Source organism: Tasmannia lanceolata, unplaced genomic scaffold (genome assembly GCF_043159265.1).
Source record: "Tasmannia lanceolata isolate RefF3 unplaced genomic scaffold, GAP_Taslan_0.1 ptg000023l, whole genome shotgun sequence".
NCBI classification, from domain to species: Eukaryota; Viridiplantae; Streptophyta; class Magnoliopsida; order Canellales; family Winteraceae; genus Tasmannia; species Tasmannia lanceolata.
The window spans coordinates 3,480,470-3,505,230 of record NW_027518700.1 but is presented as its reverse complement, the minus strand read 5'-3'; the positions used below and the strand labels follow the sequence as shown (position 1 = coordinate 3,505,230).

Here is a 24,761-nt window from a genome sequence, read left to right as displayed (position 1 = left end):
GACTTTTGGGCAGATTTTGTCTTATTTATTGATGTGGCTGTCATCAAATGCAAAGGACGGGCAAAAAATGGCTCTCCGCAAAGGTGGCTAGCAAATCCCCACCACTAGTAAAGTAATGCCAAATTGGAAAGTTCTTTGAGTGTTGGCAAATCAACTTGATTAGACCAATGTAATACAACCTTTATATATGTTGTTCATATTTCAGTTTTCAAGATATGAGAGATAGAATGTCTGATGAGATATCCTCAACAAAACAGAATTTACAATTGGAAAAATTGCCAATGGGTGACACCAAAATACAAGAATTGTGAACGGGGGACACACTTTTGAAAAATTGTTAGAAAGGGACGAAATGGGGGTTATCAAGTCTCTAAAAGGGGGTTATCAACCCTCTAAGCAGCTACTCATCCTCTAAAAGGGGGTTATCAACCCTACGCAAAACTACATTTTGCTAGCTTTTTTCTTTTTCCTGTTTATAAGCAGCTACTCATCCTCTCCTCACTTTCACCCACTCAATACTCTCCCTCTTCCACCCTCCTTATCCCTCTCAGACCCATGGAAAAAATTCCCTCCAAACATGACCTTAAAGACATCATTTGGATGTATTTTTTTCAATAGGAATGATCAAAGGTCTAAAAGCATCCAATGAAGGTGTTTTGCCACCTTTGGTCTATTAAACCAACTGAATTTTGCCATAAGATTTTCTCATCTATTGCGAAAAAAGAGATTTCCTACTAACCAAACCGGCCCTTGATTAGGGATTCTGATTATACAATATAGGGTTAGACACGAGGAACAAAGGCAATCCAGATTAGTATGAATGGGAAGGATATCATTGCAAGTGTGACAAGTGATAGAGAGTAGTCAGAACCATTGATCTGATACAGATAAGACAAGGGATAAAAAGGACTAGTCCTGATCCTATACTAAGTTTACATCTTATCTTTAAGATAAAAAGGACTACAAAATCAACGGCTTAGCCTTTTCAGATAGAACCCTAAATATGGATGGATGGATGGATGGATAAGGGGATGATTAAGGTGGAGTCGAAGAAAATGGGTCTAGTTGGATCAAGAGACTTGATTACATGGTGCCCAAAAATTGTTTGAAAGACATAAAAAAACATCCTATTTTTAGCATTTTTTTTTATTTTAAGAGAATTTGAGGAAAGTTTTGGAAATGTTTGCGATGAAAATGAATTTTCTAGCATGTGCTAAACTTATTTTTCATGGATTTTTTCAACTTAAAAAAATGATCTCTATTTTCAAGGAAAATTGCGAACATATCGGACCCTGCATTTTTTTCACATGCATGGAATATATTTTTCATGGAAATTGTTTTTCCATAATTTTTCCCTAGATAATTTGTACCAACCCTCTTAGAATATGTGAGATCTCACCGTTGGACTGGGTAGAGATTCACTGTTGGATCGTCTTGGTAGTAGATTAAGTAAGTTGGTTAGATGAGGCAACTAGATAAATTAGGCAAGTGGGTTAGAAGAGGTAATCGAGATAGATTAGGAGAGTGGATTTGATTACCTAATCTATCTCGATTACCTCTTCTAACCCACTTGCCTAATTTATTTAGTTGCCTCATCTAACCAACTTACTTAATCTACTACCAAGATGATCCAACGTTGAATCTCTACCCAATTCAACGGTGAGATCTAACATATTCTAACACTACTCAATTTTGAGAAAAATACACTAAGACCCCCCTGTGGTTTCTGACACATTCAACTTAATCACTAATGTTTAAAAAGTTACAAGTAGACCTCCTGTGGTTTCAATTTGTGTAAGGTAGACCCCCTCAGTTGACGGTTCATCGACAGATTGAAGGGTTAGGATGAACCAATGGAGCTGATTTTTTAGGCACACCCTATCTATGTCAGGGCTCATCAAATGAACGCTTTGGATCATCCAAACAATGTGGGCCTATACCCGAATCTAAACACTACCAAAAACACAGTGGGCCCACAATGATGACATGGTTTCTCTCCACTTTGCCGCATAATGGCAAGATGATCTAGACCCTTGATCAAGAAGAAGAGGTACTACACCGTTGATTGTGTCGAGCCATGATCTCTCAAGCGAGATGGACCTACATCACATGGTGGTGGCCAACCAAATCAAAGTTCCCGATCACCAGTCACACGTGCCATAGAAATCCTAATTAATGGGATGGCACTTGTCTTCCTAGTAAAACTCTAAGCAGGATTGGTTTTCAATCTCAAAGCCTGTGTAATAGTACACAAGTATGTCTAAATTCATGATCCCCAAGGCCATTAAATGATACTTAACGAGTGGATGAACCTACTATGTTGATCAATAAATCATCATTTATAGTTCTACCAAAAAAAAAGGTGTTTTTGTCTTTCAAAAAGTGTGTTCTTGACTTTTTATAATTGAAAACTGTCTCCTCGACAAAAAAAAAAAAAGAAAAAAAAAGGCTTTGCAAATGGGGAATGTTATAGCACAACCAAAATTTGATATTTGCACAAACTAGCTGTCTTTTCTTCTTTCATTGGCCTGTGAGGCTGTGAGAGCTATTTTGGGAAATGTTATAACTAGGGTTGCAAAATTGGCCGAATTGAACCGGAACCGAGCCGAAACCGAACCAAAAATTCGGTTTCGGTTTGGTTTAACCAAACTGATTCAAATTTCGGTTTGGTTCAGTTTGGGGATCAAACCGATCCGAAACCGAATATTTCCAATGATTATGAGTAACTGGTGGCAAAATTGGCGGAATCGAACCGACACCGAACCGAAAATTCGGTTTCGGTTTGGTTACGAAACCGAACCGATTCAAATTTTGGTTTGGTTCGGTTTGGGGATCAAACCGAACCGAAACCGAACCATTGCCACCCTAGGTTATAACCTTTTGACAGCTCTTTAAATACTAAAAAGACAATATGGTTTGTCCAAATATCAAAATATGGTTGTGCTCATATCATTTCCATTGCGAAGTAGTAAACTATAGGACTCTATTTGCAAAAAGATGAACGTTAGATTCACATGAACCCTTAAAAAACGTCATAGTTGGACTCTATTTGCAAAAACCCATTATGTTTGTAGAATTACTTCTTCTTTTTTTGCTTTTTTTGTCAGTCCAAAAACTAGGCAACAGAGTCACTAGTGATGTCATTTATAATATAAAGTCAGCGTTATCCATACACATGCACATTAAATTTTAATCACATATTTTTTCAAAGGCATGCCTATATACAAAGAAAGTGGGCTGTAAGTTGTAAGTTGTAACTAGTAACCTAAAAAGAGTTAGAGAAGAGTGGTGAAGGGAGAATGAAGAAAAAGAATTCCTCTGTTTGGATTATCTTCAAACATGCCGATGGGATAGATTTCTCTCTCATGACTCTAGGGTTTCTTGGAGCCATTGTAGATGGTTGTATGGCGCCAATTATGCTCTTAATCACGAGTAGAATTTTCAACAATATGGGAGGATTTTCCCCTTCAGATCCATCCTTTCGTCACAATATCAACAAGGTATGATGAGAAAATAAATGGGTTATTTACTGTATCGATTTTTTTTTTTTTTGGATCGGTAAGCTGGGGTTAGGCGGACCCTGACCAGAGATTCATTATGGACAGAATGCTGTGAATCTCATGTACCTTGCTGTGGGAATGTTGCTGTGAATCTCATGTACCTTGCTGTGAATCTCATGTATCGATTATTTGATTTATCTTTTCTTTGATTTCACTGACATTAAGAGATAATTTGGGCAGAATGCTGTGAATCTCATGTACCTTGCTGTGGGAATGTTGTTCTCTTCTTTCTTAGGTACGAAAAATCTTTCTTTATTTTACCCAAAAAAGAAGGGAAATGTTACCAGCACAACCATATTTTGATATTTAAAACTACAGTTTCTTAGTAAAGTTTCTAAAAATATTGGTTAAAGTAAAGTTTCTAAGTAAAAATCTTTGTTACAGAGGGTTATTGTTGGACAAGAACAGGAGAGAGGCAAGCCTCTAGAACAAGAGAAAGGTATCTAAAAGCTGTGTTGAGACAAGAGGTTGGATATTTTGATCTCAAAGAGGGGAGTACTTCGGAGGTGGTGACCAATGTTTCGAATGACACTCTTATCATACAAGATGTTATCAGTGAGAAGGTATTGGAATGACCATGTTGGATTTTAGGTTATCATTTACGATAAATTTTTTTCTCTTTTATCATTCTTTCTCTTTCCCATTATATTAAGGGACTAGTTGCAGTCTCGTGCGATGCACGGAGCGACAAAAATTATGTTCTTGAAATATTTTTTTATTATAACTTAAGAGCAAAACAGCTCAAAGTAGTTCTTATAAACGGACAATAAAAAATAGCAAAAACTAAAGCTCAAAATAGAATGACATTAAAAAAAGTAAATGCCAAAATAGAAAGAACTTAAAGACATTAGAAAGATATTAAAAAAATAGAATTTAAAGAAAATAGAAAAAAAAAGAAGAAGAAGGCCAAATTAGAAATAGGAATTTTGTAAATGAGGCTATTGACTCATATCGCAAACTTCGTAAGCAAGGCATCTTGTGTAAGTTGGACATGGAGAAAGCTTATGATAGAGTGGATTGGGGATGTCTGGATTACTCTCTTCAGCGTATGGGATTCGGATGTCTATGGCGTTCGTGGATGAAGAGTTGTGTGTCATCTGCTTGGTTTTCTATTCTCATTAATGGATCTCCAAAGGGTTTCTTTAAGTCGTCTAGAGGGCTTAGACAAGGGGATCCTTTATCCCCTTTCTTGTTTATCATTGTGGCAGAAATCCTTAGTAGGTTACTGGCGAAGGGAAGCAGCCTTGATCTTTTTAGAGGATTCAGGATCGGCTTGGAGGAGGTGGAGGTCTCCCACTTGCAGTTTGCTGATGATACATTATTATTTTGTGAGCCGGAGATTGGGCAAGTGAGAAACTTAAAAGCCATTTTGAGATGCTATGAGCTCATTTCAGGCCAAAAATCTAATTTTCACAAGTCTAAAATTTTTGCTTTGAATATTCCTGAGGAGAGGGCTCTGGAAATTGCTGTGATTCTGGGATGTCAGCTGGACGCGTTTCCTTCCTCATATTTGGGCCTTCCGTTAGGGGTTGATAGACCGAATAAAGATCTGTGGGTTCCTATAGTTGAGAGGATCGAGAGAACATTAGGTTCATGGAAAAGGAATCTTGTTTCTCGTGGTGGTAGGCTTGTGCTGGTTAAGGCGGTATTGTCCAATATACCTATATACTTCATGTCTTTATTTAAATGCCCTGTTAGTGTCTCCCTTAGGATTGAACAGATCCAGAGGAGATTTTTGTGGGGTGGGAATGAGGATAAGAGAGGAATTGCTTTGGTCAAATGGGAGGAGGTTTGTGTCCCCATTAAGTTGGGTGGTTTGGGTATCAGGAGAATTAGAGATTTTAATCATGCACTCTTGGGTAAATGGTTATGGAGATTTGGGGATGAGCATGATCGTTGGTGGGTCAAGGTCATTAGAAGTAAGTATGGATGTGATTTGGGGAGATGGGAATCCTTGGACTTGTTTGAAAAAAAAGGGTTGTCGGTTTGGAGAGACATTCTAAAAATCTCTTCTCTTTTCAAGTCAAAGGTTAGATTTAGAGTGTATAGGGGTGATAGAATATCTTTCTAGCAGGATGTGTGGTGTGGGGATGTGTCCTTTAAGTGTCGTTTTCCGAGATTATTCAATATGGCTTCAAATAGGGAGGCGTTTGTTAGCGATTGCTTTGAGTGGAATGATGGTGTTCTTGTGTGGAACCCTGGGTTTAGAAGATCATTTTTTGAGTGAGAGGTGGAATTGATCTCTAGCCTGCGGGCCCTTCTTGAGGGTTGTTACATTAAAAGGAATGGGGAGGATAAAAGGCTTTGGATTGAGGAACCTTCTGGGACTTTCTCGGTTAAATCTTTCTATAAAAGTATTATGCCCATTTCTAACCCTTCATGTTCGGCAAAGGTATGGAAATTTCATTGCCCACCTAGAGTTTGTATCTTTGGTTGGGCGGTTTGTCGTGATAGAATACAAACTATTAATTTTCTGAGAAACCGCGGTATGTGGCTTATTGATCATTGCCCACTATGTCTGCATGATGGGGAATCTGTGGATCACTTGTTTATGCATTGTTCGTTCACTAGGCTCATATGGCAATTCATCTTCATGAGATTTGGAATTTGTTGGGTTTTTCCAAAATCTATTCCGTCACTATTGCACCAATGGGGAGGGGTTCCTTGGAAGGAAAAAGGAAAAACCTTGTGGAATTTTTGTTTACTTGCTACGTGGTGGTCTATATGGAAGGAGAGGAACTCTAGAGTCTTTGAGGGGAAAGCAATGAATCCTCATTGGATTTACTTGAAGATCATTACCTTGGTTATATCTTGGGTGAGATGCCTCCCATCCTTTCGGTGTATCGGCTTTTGATCTTTGGGAAGGTTGGCGGGAGGTGTGCTTTAGTGTTGAGCGCAGAGATCTTATTTTGCATAGGTGGAAGCCCATTGCTCAAAACATGTATAAGGTTAATTTCGATGGTGCGAGTTCCGGCAATCCGGGTCCGGCAGGAGTGGGAGGGGTTTGTCACAATGATAAGGGGGATGTTATGTGGGCATACTACGGCTCTATTGGTGTGTCTGATTCCTCGGATGCGGAAGTGAGGGCGGCTCATTTTGGCATTTTGAATATTGATAGAAGGTTGATGGATCAGACCATTGTTGAGGGAGATTCGTTAAATGTGATTCGTTGGCTAAAAGGTGGGGTGGCTCCTCCGTGGAGATTTCTTTCCATTTTTGATGAGATTGAGGACTTAACTGCGGGGTCCGCTATCGGCTTTCAACATGTTAGAAGATCGGCAAATGATAAGGCGGATGCGCTAGCTAAGCGTGGTGTCTCCGGTGGTTCTATTCTGTGGTTCGACCACCTTCCTCCCTGAAAAGGGGTTTTCTCTGTATTTTGTTTTTTCTTTGTTCCTGTTTCTTTCTTGCTTCCTATTGTAGATATGGGTGGTCCATCTCGGCCTCCTAAATTTGCTATATATTATTATTGCCATTTCAAAAAAAAAAAAGAAATAGGAATTTTGTGAGAGCCAGGCAAGAAACTATAATAAAATGAAAAATGCAGTTTTCAAAGCTTAATCTAACATGGAAACGTCTCTTCTCACCTATCTATTTGTTTGAAAAGAGTAGCTTTCTAAGTTTGTAAATTTTCAAACACATTCCTCACGTAAATGCACTCTTGCCATCATTTATGACCAAATTATCCATGGTAGCTTTTTTTTACTCATAAAAAGACCAAACTATCCTTATATATGAAAATACCAAAATAATCAAATTAAACAGAGTCCTCAAGGTAGCTTTTTTTTTTTTTTTTTTTGAGGTATGCTAGACTGAAGGGGGCCCTTGCAAAAATGAGATGAAAGGGCTCTCCCATTGGCTGCACCTCACCAAAGTGCATTTACCATTAGTTGACATTTGCATTTTATAGTGAGGTGTAGTCAATGGGGTAGTCCTTTCATCCCATCTTTACAAGGGCTCTCTTCAGTCTAGCATTCCTCTTTTTTTCACTAATAAAATGACCAAAAGATTACCTCACTTTAAATCCTTGATTTACTTTGAGAAACCACTCGGTGCACATATTTAAATGGAGTTGTGGTCTCACCCTATCAAAACATTGTGCAAAATAGTGGGATTCACCCTATGAATGGGTTTGGGTGAAAATACTGGGCCCACTCATAGGAGTAAAATGGTGGGACCTACCCATGCTATGGTGTAATAAATCTACCATAGAAAAAATTCCAATTAAACTTTTTCATGGAAAATGGTTTCTAATAACACCTTTCAATTAAATTAGGAAAAGTAGAAGACTTCTTCTGCAACCCCAAAACCCCCACCCCAAAAAAAAAAAGAAAAAAAAAAACCCTTTTTTTGTATTTCTTTCTTGGGTTTGGCGGCTTACTTTTTCAAACCATGTCCTTTGATTATTGGGTTCTTCTGGATTCAGGTGCCGAACTTTATAATGAACAGTGCAACATTCATAGGAGCCTACATGGTGTCTTTTGCCGTGATGTGGAGACTGGCCATAGTGGCGTTTCCTTTCGTAGTGCTTCTTATAATCCCAGGGTTGATATATGGGAGGATGCTTATGGGTCTATCTAGGAAGATTCGTGATGAGTATAACAAAGCCGGGATGATTGCCGAGCAAGCTATATCGTCCATCAGAACTGTGTATTCTTTTGGAGGAGAAAGCAAAACCATGGCCGAGTTCTCATCGGCCCTTCAAGGGTCTGTTAATCTGGGGATAAAACAAGGGTTAGCCAAGGGCTTGGCCATAGGAAGCAATGGCATCACGTTCGCGATATGGTCTTTCATGGTTTGGTATGGCAGCAAATTGGTCATGTACCATGGGGCCCAAGGTGGTAGTGTCTTTGCAGCTGGGGCTTCTCTCGTCGTCGGCGGCCTGTAATTTCTCAAACACTACTCTATTACACGTAGTTACTTCATAGGGTAGTGGTCAGTTAGAACTTAAGTAGTCAATATGTATAACAGCACTGAAGTAGTCTCCTCGTAGAGTAGTGGTAGTGTTTGGTTGTCAAATGAAGTAGTTTTTTAGTGCAGAGTGTCATTACAAAAATAAGGGGAAATAGGGATGTCATTACCGATATATACAGAGGAGTGCTAAACTCACATGTGCCATAGCAAAAAGGACAAAGGGCGCCCCCATTGGTCAAATCCCATTTAGGATGGCACAAGAAAATTACGATCTTAATTGTCTTTGATGGAATTTGACCAATAGGTTCGCCCTTTGCTCCTTTTTTTTCAAGGGCGCCTGTGAATCTAACATTCCTCTAAGAGAGCCAAAGAGAAGAAAACAAGAGAAAGAGAAGAGAGAAAAATGCAAAGTCCCAAGAATGGTTGCTTTTTTGGTAGTACTCTTCTAGTAAAGTGAGAAGACAAATATTCTTCTAGCACTTTGAATTTAAATTGGCAGCCAAACCCCACTAAGTCGATGATGGGGCACTCCAAACTGGTCAAAAAAACCTAATAAACCCCAGAAATTGTGCAACCAACTTACCCTAAACGGGTCTGAATCGAGTAAAACTCGAATGAGTTAGAGAGTCATTTTGTTGGCAACGAGTCAACTCAGCCGAGTTTTGATCTTGATTCGAAGAGTTTCAGTACTAAATTTTGCTTCTCTCTAACTCGGTGTTCTTTCTTTTCGGTGTGGAACAGGGCATTGGGCACTGGACTTTCTAACATTAAGAACATGTCGGAGGCTAGCGCAGCTGGAGAACGGATCGCCGAGGTAATAAAAAGGGTACCCAAGATAGACTCAGAAAACATGGATGGGGAAATACTGCAGAATATAACAGGAGAGGTTGAATTCAAGAGCGTGGAGTTCGCATATCCGTCCCGGCCTTAGAACCTTGTCTTCCATGGTTTCTGCCTGAAAGTCCCCGCCGGAGAAACAGTGGCGCTTGTTGGGGGCAGTGGTTCGGGAAAATCCACAGCCATTGCTTTACTACAAAGGTTTACCTAATACTCTAAAAGCAAAGTTTAAGCCATTGTAGAAGGCGTTATTTAATATTTTATCCTTTAACACTTCCCCTCACATGTGACCCTTCTTTTAGTGTTGGCTCACATGTGGCCCGTCTTTTTGGGTTGGCCATGAAATTGATTTTTAATTTGAATGAGTTTTTTTTTCGAAGAGCTTTGCTCTGATACCATGTGAAACTAGGAGTGTAACTCGGGCCGGGTCGGGTTGAGGCCAACCCGAATCCGACCCGAGGAACCCTTTTTTTCCAACCCGAACCCAACCTGACCCGCGTTCCAACTCGATGAGGTTCAACCCGACCCGACCCTTTTTTTCCAAACCGAACCCAACCAAACCTGACCTTTTAAGCTTACTAAAATAAAAAATGACAAAAATGTCAGGTTGCCCAAGCCCTCAACCTGAACCCGACAAGAACTCAACCTGCGTAGGGAAAACGCAACCCAAACCCGAACCCGACCAGAACCCAACCCGGCCCGACTTTTTTTCGGGTTGAACCCAACCCGAGTTGTGCCCCTATGTGAAACAACCAATTACTCCAAAAGCTTAAGCCATTGGAGAAGGCATTATTTAATCTTTTATTCTTTAACAGGTTTTATGATCCCTTGGACGGAGAAATTCTGCTCGATGGAGTTGAAATTAAGAAATTGCAATTGAAATGGCTTCGTTCACAGATGGGTTTGGTGAGTCAAGAGCCAGCTTTATTTGCCACCTCCATCAGAGAAAACATCCTTTTTGGGAAAGAAGATGCCACCACGGAGGAAATAGTAGCTGCTGCCAAAGCTTCAAATGCTCATAACTTCATATCTCAGTTGCCTCAAGGATACGACACCCAGGTACGGCTTATAGTCATTGTAGATGCTTATGCATAAAAAAGGGTCACGTGAAATGATATTTCCACCCTTTTATTTTGTCTTTTCTTGAAAAGTGACTCGGAAATTGACAAAAAATACTTTTTAGTGACGTCAACTAAAAAAGGGGCCAAAAATCATCGCCCATTTTATAGGGCGATGATATTGTCACCCCCCCTAAATTACGCATTCGCTCCCCTTTTGGCTTGATTTGACGTCAAAAAGCTTTAATAAGGGGGGCGAATGCGTACGCAGGGGGGGTGACAATATCATCGCCCATTTTATATTGTGTTTGTGGGTCAAGTATTTGTTTTCAAAAAGTACTTTGGGACCCACTTCAAAGGATGATCCAAACCGTTCATTTGTTAGGCCCAATGCAAATACGCTCTACATCGAAGAACATCTCCATCGGAGGATCATAACCCTTCTATCTTTACACATTATAGAAACCTCTACAGATTAGAGCATTATGATCAGCCTATGGAGATGATCTATTGATACAGCTTATTTGTGTTGTGACCCACCAAATGAACGGTTGGATCTGTTAAATTTAGGATTTCACTAAACTTGGATATATTACAAGGAAGTCAATCGGTGCTTATAAAGAGCAGTTACATGATAAACATAGAATCAAATCTAATCAAATCTAATCAAATCTAGATAACTATGGAAAGATATTATTCCAACTCAATCTAGTTGCCTAATCTATCTAGATTACCCAAACTAACCAACTTGCCTAATCTACCTCCAAGATGATCCAATGGTTAGACTTTCCCACATCAAATCTGACAAATCTTAACACGCCCCCTCAAACGTATATAGATTGAAAATCAATATACATTTGCTTACAATAAAAATTCCCAGATTGATTACAATAAAATGTCCCCAGCACATTTAGTGGGCATAATGCCAAATCTTCTTGTGGTGTGCACGAAGGAGGTCTTGATTGATGCTTCTTGCCAAATGTACGCCAAAGCCGGTTGCCGAAAGGAAGCCACAATGGACTAGATGAGACTCAAGGCCTCCAAGGGTGAGTCTACATAAAATGGGTCACTATGGACCAATGCCAAAATTGGCGAGAATGAGCCTCCATGTGCAAGACAACTCTCTCATGCACGCACTCCCAAGGGTCCGAGGCATACACTTCAATGGACTGAAGAACTTCAACTGAGTAGAGTAGCTGCTATTTCAGGCACGCACCCCAAGGGTCTGAGGCATATACCTCAATGGACTGAAGCACCTCAACTGAAATAGTTTGGAGAAAGAAGATTTGAGTTAAAAAGAAAGACACATAAAAAGAGCGACAACTAGCGGCTCAATGGCAACAATTATTGGCAAACATCAATGAATAAGGGGTGCAAATATCAATCATGGGGAGAGAAAATGAAGAGGGGTGCCAATAACAATACCAAGAGATGTGATTCCTCTAAAGCTTGAAAGGGAAAATCTTTTTTTTTGAAATAGGTAAGCTGGGGTTAGGCAGACCCCGACCAGATATATTAAGAAAGATCAATAAAGATACTACAAGAAAACAGAAAAGCAAGCCCCTCGCACATCAGAAGAAGGGCAAACAAACTATCAAAAGGGAGCCAAAGGCCATCCAACAAAACGGCAAAGACAAACAAAGGAGAACAACCTAACCGCTTCAGCAAAATGAAAACAACAGCCACAACACTGCCAAAATTCGAACAGCTACCACAAAAACAAACAGCACCAGAGCTAACAGCAAACCCAAAAACACTAGCACCAAGAGCAGACCCCAAATCATGATCAGCCTCCCGGAATGAGCCCACGAAATGGGGACCTTATTCCAGTAGTGGGGATCGGGGAGATGGATGGCAGCACACAGGAAGAAGGAGGCTTAAGGAGGGAAGCAGCTGACTTTCCTTTTTTATTCTTCTTGTTCTGAACTAAATTCCAAGGACCTTCAGACGATGGGGACGATAAAGAGAGAGAAAGGTCCGGAGGCTTGGTCTGCTTTGTAGATGTCTCGGGGATATCAGAGCCAATGACTGAGAATTTATTTCTAGATAAGGCACTATTGGTAGAAGGGGTTTCAGGATGATCCAAGCTGATCCTATTATGAGCAATTGGAGAATCAGAACTTAACTGAACAGCTTTATCACTATCCTTAGTGATTGGCCTCCATTCCTTTCTGGATTGAACAGGAAACGAGATGGGCTGAGAGAGAAGGGGAGGAGGCATTTGGTTCTTAGGGCATCCTTCAGAAGAATGACTAAAGTCAAGACAGGTTTTGCAAGGTTTGGGCTTCCATTCATATTCTACAACCTGAGTTTCATCTCCAGTAGGGGTTTGGATGTGGACAACATCAGGAAGGGGGCTTTTGGCAGTTATTTCGACACAAACTCTAGCAAATTGTAATCTTGAGGCCTCAGCAGTGTGAGAATCCATGTATAAAGGTTTGCCAATGATGCTAGATAGCTTTCCAATACCTGTAGGAGTCCAGAATTTCAAGTGCAATGTAGGGAATTTAATCCAAATTGGGATAGTTGAAAGTTTCAGCTTCTCCAAAGAACAGCCTGGAAACCATTTCTGCAGGATGAGAGCACGACCCCCAAAGGTGGTGGGGTATTCCATGACTTTAATGCAATCCTTGAAAAGGAAAATCTAAAAATGGAAAGATGAGTGCTAATCTCAATTCAAGGGTAGATAATTTATAAAAGGCAAACATTGGAGTGCAAATTCCAACTTCCTCCTTCCACGTGTAAGAGAGCACTTGGCATTTTGTGGTAATAAAAAAATAACTTGAATGGAAAACAATGAAGCTAAGAGAGTGCAAATACCAGAAGGCTCTTTAAAAGAGAAGGGGTGTATGGACTAAAAATGAGGGATGATAAAATCTTCACCTTTTTTTTTTTTTTGGGCAAACAAGTAAACAACCAACACTCTCTGCTTCAAAGGCATTGAATGCCTTCTTGACCAAAGGGCTCATTTACTTCCTTTTCCTCGGTTAGGTTAGGAAAGGTTTGGGCATGACCAGGAACGGCACTCCGAAACCTATGCCGGATTCCATTGCCAGCACTTCGATGGCGAGTTCTCATGCCCACAATACCAAAGCGAACAAAGATAGCACCACCTGGAAGGATGGGCTGCAGCCTAACGTGCATCGTTGCTACAGTTTTACAAGAAGAACAGGGAAACAAAGTGATGACAAAGGGAGCTTGGTCTGGGAGGAAGAGAAGAGATTGGCGTGAGACGCCACAAGGTATTTGTAGGCGGGTCTAAGAAAGATGTACACATGGAAAAAGGAGTTGAAGTTTGCAACAGGAAACAATGGATTCCTAGATCTAATGTGGCCGGGCGGACGGCTAGATCTGCCGTCCGCCGGAGAACATAATTTCTGGGGTTTTGCTCAGGCCAAGGGGATCGCTTGCTCTGATACCATGTTAAATATAGGATTTCACTAAACTTGGATATATTACAAGGAAGCCAATCGGTGCTTATAAAGAGCACTTACATGATAAACATAGAATCAAATCTAATCAAATCTAGATAACTATGGAAAGATATTATTCCAACTCAATCTAGTTGCCTAATCTATCTAGATTATCCAAACTAACCAACTTGCCTAATCTACCTCCAAGATGATCCAATGGTTAGACTTTTCCATATCAAATCTGACAAATCTTAATAGGATCATCCTATGAAGTGGGCCCCACGGCACTTTTCTAGAAATACCAAACTTTATAAAAAATCGAATTCGAGAAATGATATCAGCACAACCAAATTTTGATATTTTCACAAACCATCATGTCTTTTAGCATTCGAAGAGTTGTCAAAAAGGGTATTACATTTCCTAGAAAGCTCTCACAAGCCAATTAAAGAAGGAAGAAAGCTGGGTTTGTGCAAATATCAAAATATGGTTGTGCTGATAACATTTACCAAAAAAGGTAAGAACTTTTAGAAATATTTTCCTTTCCAAAACAATTCCAGCAATCCAAATCCAAACACGGCCAAATCAGCCAAAATAAAACTTACACACACTGGACTTATATGTATGCTTTGGCAGGTGGGTGAGAGAGGTGTTCAATTGTCGGGAGGGCAGAAACAGAGAATAGCCATTGCAAGGGCAATACTGAAGGCACCGAAAATCCTTCTTCTAGACGAGGCGACAAGCGCGTTGGACTCGGAATCGGAGAGAATCGTTCAAGAAGCACTCGACTCAGCATCCATCGGTCGAACCGCCATCCTTATCGCCCATCGCCTTTCCATCGTTCGGAACTCCGATATGATTGTCGTAGTACAATACGGTCAAGTCATGGAAACGGGTTCTCACGACCAATTAATCCGCGATGAAAACGGGTTATATTCTTCCCTTGTTAGACTCCAACAATCAACCAAACAAACAGAAAGAGAAACCATGTTGTCTTCCATGTCACCTCGATTTTCCATGGCAAGTAGTAGACCTAGCTCAGCAAACATGGAAAATGGACAAGAATTTGGAAATGAAGGGGGTGAATTGAGAAATAAACGAGACTTACCTGTTCGTTTAGAAGATTATTGCTTATGAATTTACCAGAATGGAAGAATGCGAGTTTTGGGTGTATGGGTGCGATTTTGTCCGGGGCCGTGCAGCCTATGTATGCGTACGCGATGGGAAGTTTGATATCTGTATACTTTTTGGAGGATAAGGGGGATATTAAGAAAAAGGTGAAGGGGCATTGTTTGTTCTTTCTATCACTGGGGTTCTTCTCTATGATCGTTAATATAGTGCAACACTATAACTTCGCGGCTATGGGGGAGTATTTGACTAAGAGAATTACAGAGAAAATGCTGTCCAAAATTCTTACATTCGAAGTGGGTTGGTTTGATGAAGACTAGAACTCCACAGGAGCCATTTGTTCGAGGCTTGCCACAAATGCCAATGTGGTATGATCTGATCTCTCTCTCTCTCTCTCTCTCTCTCTCTCTCTCTCTCTCTCTCAAATTACATGACTAATAAATTAGTTTAAAACTAGTATATCACAACCCGACCCCACTATGTAAATATTGTCCGGTTATGGGTCTACGACTATCTCTACTTTTGTTCCCTTGGAGATGCTAAAAACACATCTACACAGTCAAGGGCGCCCTTCAGTTTAGCATAACTCGAGAAAGGAATTGACTACATTTTTCTTCACTTTTCTTTTTTCCAAACAGGTTCGTGGGCTAGTGGGTGATCGGATGGGCCTTCTCGTGCAAACATTTTCAGCAGTAATCGTGGCCTGCACCGTGGGATTGGTCATAGCTTGGAAACTAGCCATCGTCATCATCGCCGGCCAACCCATCTTCTTTATATGCTGTTAGGGTTAATAGTGTTTAAGCAAGGATGCTTAAAGCATTACACCCAAGGTATCTAATTTGGAATACCAAGTTTGTTGCCTCCAGCCCCTATATATAGAGATACACTAGGGTTATGAGAGGTTAATGGGCTCCAGCCCAAATGGGCCCACTACACCTGGTCCATTACCTATTGGGCTTATATTAGAACATACATGGGTTATATGATATACCCAACAATCTCCTCCTATGTTCTACATATAGCACAATCCAATAGATAGATAATGTGATGTCCAAACAAAATTATTGAATCATCCATATCACCATATCAATAAAGATTTGTAATCCAACTGAAAACAAAAATACTTTAAAGAATAACCAAGAGTTTTAGAAATAATCTAAACTCAAACATAAGCAGTTTTATATGTAGGTGAACTATTTAATCAACGGAAAAGAAAATAATAGTTCCACTGCACTATAAGGATTCACTCATCAAGTAAGTCATCCTCATCAAGATCCAAATTGAGGCAATCTCCTCAATTTTCGCCAATTCCTGTAAATTATCAAATATAAATTTCATTAAAAAATGAATCCAATCATTTGTGTATTTTACTAAAAGTATCTAGTTCTACCAGAAGAACTTAGTACAATTTCATAATGGCTGAAAAATAAATATCAATATCAATAAGCATCAATGTCAAGTTTCAATCAAGAACCAGACCTAAACAGTTTCTTTACAAAGAACCATTCCATGTTTCCATTTGGAATGTTACAGGCATCATATCCAAATTGAGTTAAGCTGTATCATCAAGTTTGGAATGAAACAACCTTTTCCCAAGAAGGACATGTCATCAAATGTGGAATGACATAAAGATAACTGTAAACATCATTGAAACATATCAAGTGCTTATCTTGGCCAAGATAGGGAGATTCGAAAAATTCAAAATAATATGAATGTAGGTTAAGACACGTCTACACAGTCTTTAACCCCATCTCCCCCACAGTTTTGAATATTCGATCTTTGTTCAGTCCCTTCGTAAGAGCATCGGCCATATTATCCTTCGATCTCACATCAACCAAAGTGATAATACCTTGTTCTAGAAGATAATTCAGCGTGGCATGTTTCAGCCTGACATGTCTCCTCTTACCATTAAAGAGTGAGTTTTTCACAATCGTAATTGTAGCTTGATTATCACAGAACAAACTTAAAGAGTTAATCTTTAAATGGGTCAATGGAATGTCCAGGATCAGATCTCTTATCCACTCTGCTTCATCTCCTGTAGAAGCTAAAGCATAAAGTTCCGATTCCATAGATGACAGAGCAATACAAGTCTGTCTCTTTGACTTCCATGCAACAGCGGCTCCACCCAGTGTAAAAACATAACCACTGGTAGATTTACTGTCTCCTAATTCTGATCCCCATGATGCATCAGAATACCCTTCCAGGATAGGAGGATGGCCAGTATAACATAGAGCATATCCTTGAGTACCCTTAAGGTATCTCATCAGCCTCATAAGGGCTTCCCAGTGCTCATGGCCAGGATTACTAGTGAAACGACTCAGCATGCCAACTGTAAAGGCTATGTCTGGTCTAGTGCAACTCATAGCATACATGAGACTACCAATCAGTTTAGAATAATCTAACTGATTCACACTGTCTCCTCCATTAGAGATCAGCTTCTTGGTATAATCAAATGGTGTCTCAATCGGTTTACACTCACTGTATCCCCATGTAGAAAGTAGTTTTTCAATATAATGGGCTTGGCTAAGAGTAATCCCTTGCCTTTCAAAACTTACTTTCATACCAAGAATGGTGTCAACCACACCAAGATCTTTCATGTCGAATTCTTGAGCCAAAGTGGTTTTCACGTCACTCACTACAGAGAGATCGGAGCCAAGAATCAACATATCGTCTACATACAAACAAATAATCGCAACCTTATTCGACACAGAACGATAGTAAAGGCATTTATCTGAGTAACTGGTCTGAAAACCAAAGCTCTTTACTAGCTTGTCAAATTTTTGATGCCACAATTTAGGTGCTTGTTTAAGACCATACAAAGATTTGTGTAACTTACAAACTCTGTTCTCGAAACCTTCCATGACAAACCCTTCAGGTTGGTTCATGTAGATTTCCTCTGTGAGGTCTCCATTAAGGAAAGCCGTTTTTACATCCATTTGATGCACAACATACTTCTCAATAGAAGCCAAAGCAAGAAGAATTCTTATCGTTGCCAAATGACAGACCGGTGAGTAAACATCAAAGTAGTCTATTCCACTGACTTGAGTATAGCCCTTAGCTACTAAACGTGCTTTATACCGAGCTATGGATCCGTCAGGATTAAGTTTCTTCTTCAAAATCCACTTACAGCCCACAGTCTTAGCCCCTTTTGGCAAATCGACTAGCTGCCAAGTTTGATTTTGTAGCAGAGAGCTCATTTCATCATCAATGGCTTCTGCCCACAACAAAGAGTCCCTAGATCTCATCGCTTCCTTATAGGTTGATGGATCATTCTCGACAGGTAGGTCACAAAGTCCTCACCAAAGTTCTTGGGTACTCTATCTCTTGTAGAAACCCTTAAAGGTTCTGATGTAGAAATCAGTGTAGGACAGGTGTCAGAAGTATTCTGTTCAAACTCTACATGAGATTCTGTAACCATCTCAGTATCGCCAGGTAGGTTCAAACCATGATCTCTGAGAAATTTATTCTCAAAGAATACTGCATCTCTAGATTCTATAACCAAATTGGTAGATGGATCCAAAAACCGATCAGCAGCACTATCTTCTGCACCACCTAGATAAACACAAGTGTTGGTTCTAGATCCTACCTTAGGTCTCCTAGGGTCTTGTATCCTCACATAAGCAATACAGCCCCAAGTCTTAAGAGTGTCATATCTACAAGGATGTTTATGCCATAACTCATAAGGAGTAGTGGTCAACTTAGAGTGGTGTACTCTATTCAGGATGTGATTTGCAGTTAAAACTGCTTCTCCCCAATAGCTAGTAGGCATGCCAGCTGTCAATAACATAGAGTTTAACATTTCAGTTAACGTCCGGTTCTTACGTTCAGCTATGCCATTAGATTGAGGTGAGTAAGGAGCAGTAGTTTCAAGTATTATGCCCTGAGAGGCACAGAATTCCTTGAACTCTGTCAAAGTGTATTCTCCTCCTCTATCACTCCTAAATCGCTTAATTTTTAAGTTCAATTGATTTTCAACACGATTCTTGAAAATTTTAAATTTATCAAAAGCTTCATCTTTCGATTTTAGGAGATAAATATGACAAAATCTAGAAAAATCGTCTATAAAAGTGATTAAATACTTCCGACCACCTCGAGTAGTGAAACTTTTAAAGTCACAGAGGTCAGAATGTATTAACTCAAGAATGTGTGTGCTCCTAGAAACCGAACGAAAGGGTTTTCTAGTGATCTTGGTTTGTGCACACACTTCACACCTGTCAAATCTAATCGATGTATCTAAAGGTATATTATAAGTGTTAGCAAGTTTGACCATTTTTCTATAGTTCACATGTCCCAATCTAGTGTGTAACAACTTAGGATCAATCAAAGTGGAACTAACCTGACTAACGGTTTCATTTGCTAAACTCAGTCTATACATACCATCGATTAAGAAAGCACAGCCAAAATAATAAGAGTTAACAGTTAAAGTTACTCTACCACCCAAAAAAGATGAACACATGCCAGCATTGTCCAAAAGACTAATAGAAATTAAATTCTTTTGAATAGCAGGAACTACTTTAACATTTTTTAAAGTTAGTATTTTACCTGAAGAAAGGACCAGGTTCGCAGTTCCAGTGTGAGTCACTTTTGCCTCAGCTCCACTAGCCACTGTAATGGTCTCTTTCACGCCAACAGCATCCGTAAGCAGTTTCTTCGAGTTGCAAACATGGCAGGTGGCTCCTGTATCTAACCACCAGTCTGAAGAAGTACTGGCCTTACCATTTCCTAACATGGCAATAAAATTCTTAGGCGCAGCACTGCCCACCATCATATGGGCTTCCTTTTGTGGTGTGTCAGATTTAGCCTTTTTTTGTTGTTTACACTCTGCAGCAAAGTGACCCCATTTCCCACAGTTGTGGCACTTGCCCTTCTTTTTCTGAAAGATAGTCTTTTTGGCCTCCAACTTGGGATGTTCACTTTTAGGTGACTTGGATTTTCGAGGAAATTTCTTGGGATATATTACCGCGTTAGCAGTAGATTGTTGCTGTCTAACCATCTCCAAGTTATTCCTAGCTCGATTCTCATCTTCGATTCGAATGAATCGTTTGAGATCATCCAGTCCCACTTGCACCTTTTTCCGATACATCTCGGTTTTGAAAGAGTGCCATGCAGATGGTAACTTGTATATAATTGCACCCACAAGAAATGAATCACAGACAACTATTTTTTCATTATTCAGCTTAGATCTCAAATTTTCTAGATCAGTAACTTGAGGAGTGATTTCCTTGTCTTCTTGAAACTTGAAATCCATGAATTTGTCCACAAGATGGGTCTTGGACAATTCCTCCTCCTTCTTGAATTGAGCATCTAAGTTGTCCCATATTACTTTAGCAGTGTTAAATTTACTATAGGTTTCTGCAAGACGATCTGAAAGACAATTCAACAAGTAGTCTTTGCAGAAATCCTCATCCCTAAGCCATTGAGATTCATCAACGTCTTCATCCGTCTCAACAAAGGTACTCAAAACAGTGTAAAAACAGTTCATGTATTTTAGACTGAATTGAGTCTTTCGCTTCTATGAGGTAAACTCAGATCCACCAAAGGAGTGAAGTTTGACCATCTCAAAAGGCATAGAGCTCTTTTCCATTTGATATTATTTATATGAAATAAAAAGTGAAAAGATTGCACCTGATTGGCAAATTGCGAGAACCCAATCCAAGAACGACGGTAAGAACCGAACCGTGTGAACCGTTCGCAAGTACCGAATCCAAGAGAGTGGCCGACCAACAAGAAAGCGAACCCAAAAAACAACCGGTGAGGGAGGGCTGCCAATATCAATTTCCAATATAAGGTTGGTTCACAGAGACGATTCGGCCAACAGCCAAGAGATGAGTGCAAGCTTGCTGAAGGAGCTGCCCCCTTTCAAGCTCTCTCCTTATTTCGGTTGGAAGGAGGTTATAAAACCCCCAACAACAAAAAACGATGTGGGTTTGATCAGGAATTTCGCCCACCAAAATAAGCCGAGAGGAAGTTGTGAAGGACTAAGACCAAGAAACAATGGGCGTCGCCTCTCTCTGTTTGCAGGGAGTAGAAAGAGAGAGACCTACAATCTTGATTTCAGCTCCTCTGTTTCTTCTTCTCAATTTCCACCCGAAATTCCCTAATAGAGTGATAGTGATGTGGCGGAAGAAAGAGAGAAAGACACGCCTCTGTGGGTTGGAAATCACAAGATGGGTTACAAGAAGGGTTTCCCAAATTAGTGATCTGACCAAGGTTGCTTGGTGGGAGAGAAATTTCACGTTTGGTGCAGAAATTCTTGCTCTGTTTTGCCGTGAGGGATTGAAGCCGAACCCAAACCCAAATCAATAAACAGCAGAATCCACTGTTTTTGCCGTGTTGTAACAGACCCCAATCCCAAAATCAAATCGAGGAATAAGAAATCCCTCGCCCAAAGCGTTTTTCTGTGGGAGAAGAAACTCACGTCTCCAGAAAGTGGGCTTTGCCGTGAGAAAAGTTGAAATCCGCCCAAAGCAATCGAACAGCAGATCTTTGCTTCTCTTCTAATTCCAACGAATGGAATTAACCCCCGTCAAAAAATGATTTTTTGATTTCTATGTGAGAAGCAGACGATCCAAAGATAGCCACCACCGTTTTTTTCAAAGAGAGAGGGAGGCAGAAAACACAAGTCCAAAAAAGAAAACCCAAAAAACCCAAAAACGAATTTAGGGTTTAATGCTTTAAGATTGTTAGGGTTAATAGTGTTTAAGCAAGGATGCTTAAACCATTACACCCAAGGTATCTAATTTGGAATACCAAGTTTGTTGCCTCCAGCCCCTATATATAGAGATACACTAGAGTTATGAGAGGTTAATGGGCTCCAGCCCAAATGGGCCCACTACACCTGGTCCATTACCTATTGGGCTTATATTAGAACATACATGGGTTATATGATATACCCAACATGTGCTACTATGCAAGAAAAGTTGTTCTAAAAAATATGTCCAAAAAGGCCATTAAAGCTCAGAATGAAAGCAGCAAACTTGTGGCAGAAGCAGTTTTGAATCTCCGAACGGTCACCTCATTCTCTTCCCAAAATAGAATCATCACCATGTTCGCCCGGGCCCAAGATGGCCCGAAGAGGGAGAGCATAAGGCAATCGTGGTTTGCCGGACTCGGAGCCTCTCAGAGCCTTATGCTTTGCATGTGGGCCCTCGATTTCTGGTATGGAGGAAGGCTTGTCTCTAATGGAGACATTACACCTAAAGCCCTTTTTAAATCTTTCATGATCCTACTCAGCACTGGTAGAGTCATAGCTGATGCTGGAAGTATGACCTCTGACTTGGCTAAGGGGGCCGATGCTGGGGGAACTGTTTTCATGGTAATGTAAAGCAAGAATGCCATCTGTGAAAATACCATTTGCTCCAAAAAAAAAAAAAAAAAAAGGTTGCACTATTAGCATGGTTTTAAATTTCCACCGAAATCCGAAATCTTGGCATGAAATTTAGGAAATTTTGGTCTACATTTTGGGTTTACAAAATTTCAGAATTTCGGCCGAAATTTCGGATATAATAAAACATTACTTTTTTTCTATTACCGGATTTCAGATGAAATTTCAATTTTGGCCAAGGCCGAAATTGAAATTTAAACCCATGGCTATTAGAGTTAGTGTTATTTAATCATTTATACTTCAACAGGTACTTGATCGATACACTCAGATCGAACCGGGAAATAGAGAAGGACAGAAGCCGGAGAAATTAACCGGCAATGTGGAGCTCAGAGAGGTGGACTTCTCTTACCCTGCAAGGCCAGACACGATCATCTTCAAGAGCTTTTCACTCAACATCGAAGCCGGAAAATCAATGGCTCTTGTGGGCCACAGCGGATCAGGCAAATCAACCATAATCGGATTGATCGAACGGTTCTACGACCCATTAAGAGGAACGGTGAGGATCGACGGGAAAGATATCAAATCATTCCATCTTAGAGCACTACGTAAACATATTGCATTGGTGGGCCAAGAGCAAACTCTCTTCGCAGGAAGCATATGGGACAATATCGTTTATGGGACTGAGAAGGTAAGCATGGGCCATTTCATTTAGGCACGTCAGCTAATAGAGAGGCCGATAGGCTAGCTATGGAGGGTGCCTCTACGGTGGAGTTGGAAGTTTTGATTTCCTCTGTTAAGTACCTAAGTGGGACCCATCTAGTCATGTAATGGGTCCCACTTAGGCACTTAGCATCCTCTCCCTCAGCGAGTTGTTGTATGGTGTTGATTTCTTTTGCTTGTTTCTTTTGTATTGCTTAGATCATTTCAAGGGTTTTCCCTGTGTTCCTTCTTTATTAATTTAAGGGATAAATACATTTACCTCCCCTCTAGTTTCTGACACATCCACTTCTACCCCTATGGTTTAAAAATTGACAAAGACATCCCCTCTAGTTTCGTTGGGTTTTTTTCACTGGACGGTGCAAACAGCGCATGTGAAATGACCCATTTGCCCTCTGTTTTAAGTTGACTGGAAATGAAGAAAACAACAGTTGGGTTTTTTATCTTTGGGTTTTTTATCTTTGGATTTTTTATCGACGGAACTGGATTTGGTGCGGGTGGTGGAGTCGGTGGTGGTGCTGGCGGTGGTTTGGGAGGTGGTGGTGGTGGTGGAGTTGGTGGTGGGTCAGGACACGGTGGTGGATTCGGTGCGGGTGGTGGTGTAGGAGGTGGCACCGGGGGTGGTGTGGGTGGTGGTGGAGGAGGTGGTGTTGGTGGTGGATCCGGGTAGGGTGGAGGATTTGGTGCGGGTGGTGGTGTAGGAGGTGGTGCAGGAGGAGGCATTGGGGGTGGCGGTGGAGGGGCAGTGGTGGAGTTGGTGGTGGGTCCGGACAGGGTGGCGGATTCGGCGCGGGTGGTGGTGTAGGAGGTGGTGCCGGGGGTGGTGTTTCAGAGAACACAGATACAGGGGTATTTTGGTCCATACAATATTAACCATGGTTACTTTCTACGGTTCCGTCGGGTTAACGTAACGACCAGTTGACGGAAGGGAGATACTTATAACAAAACGAAACTAGAGGGGATGTCTTTGTCAATTTTTAAACCATAGGGGTAGAAGTGGATGTGTCAGAAACTAGAGGGGAGGTAAATGTATTTATCCCTTAATTTAACTATTTGCCATTAAAAAAAGGTGACGAAGGCTGAGGTTACAGAGGCAGCTAAGGCAGCAAATGCTCATGGTTTCATCAACAGCCTCAAGGACGGTTACAATACGCGGTGTGGGGATAGAGGGGAGCAATTATCCTGTGGTCAGAAGCAACGAATAGCCATTGCCCGGGCGATTCTGAAGAATCCGGCGATACTTTTGTTGGATGAGGCTACGAGTGCACTCGACAGCCAGTCAGAGAAGGTGGTGCAAGAAGCTCTCGAGAGGGTGATGGTGGGGCGGACGAGCGTGGTGGTGGCCCACCGACTCAGTACTATTCAAAATTGCAACCTCATTGCTGTGCTCCGTGACGGATCCATGGTTGAGAAAGGTACCCATAACGCTCTGTTGGCCAAGGGCCCTGCCGGAGCTTACTTCTCTCTGGTTAGCCTTCAACGCACCGAGGACAAAGAAGCTTCCAACTAGAAAGAGAGGGAGGGAAGGAGGTGGAGGGTGAAGATATTGGAAATAGTAAATCAAAATTAATACTTGTATGGTTTTGTGCCAAATGTGAACAGTGGGTGAAGATGTTGGAAATAGTAAATCGCATAGATATGGTGTGCCCATAAAATCAACTCCATAGGATCATTCGAACCATTCGAACCGTGGAGGCAAAAAATGGATAGATTTGTTAAGGTTTACCTCTACAAATTGTAGGGTTTGGATGATCCTATGGAGCTGATTTTTTGGGCACAACCTATCTATGTGAGGGCCCATCAAATGAATGCT

At 40.7% G+C, this 24,761-nt stretch overlaps 1 pseudogene across 1 annotated transcript; it reads left to right on the top strand.

The window, feature by feature from the left end:
- Positions 1 to 67: 67 nt before the first annotated feature.
- Positions 68 to 24,761, top strand: LOC143856640 (putative multidrug resistance protein; annotated as a pseudogene). The gene is made up of 12 exons (XR_013238292.1): positions 68 to 83; positions 3,262 to 3,500; positions 3,741 to 3,795; positions 3,945 to 4,123; positions 7,987 to 8,444; positions 9,216 to 9,512; positions 10,127 to 10,370; positions 14,416 to 15,275; positions 15,546 to 15,680; positions 21,806 to 22,222; positions 22,539 to 22,919; positions 24,018 to 24,761. The product of XR_013238292.1 is annotated as a putative multidrug resistance protein (transcript).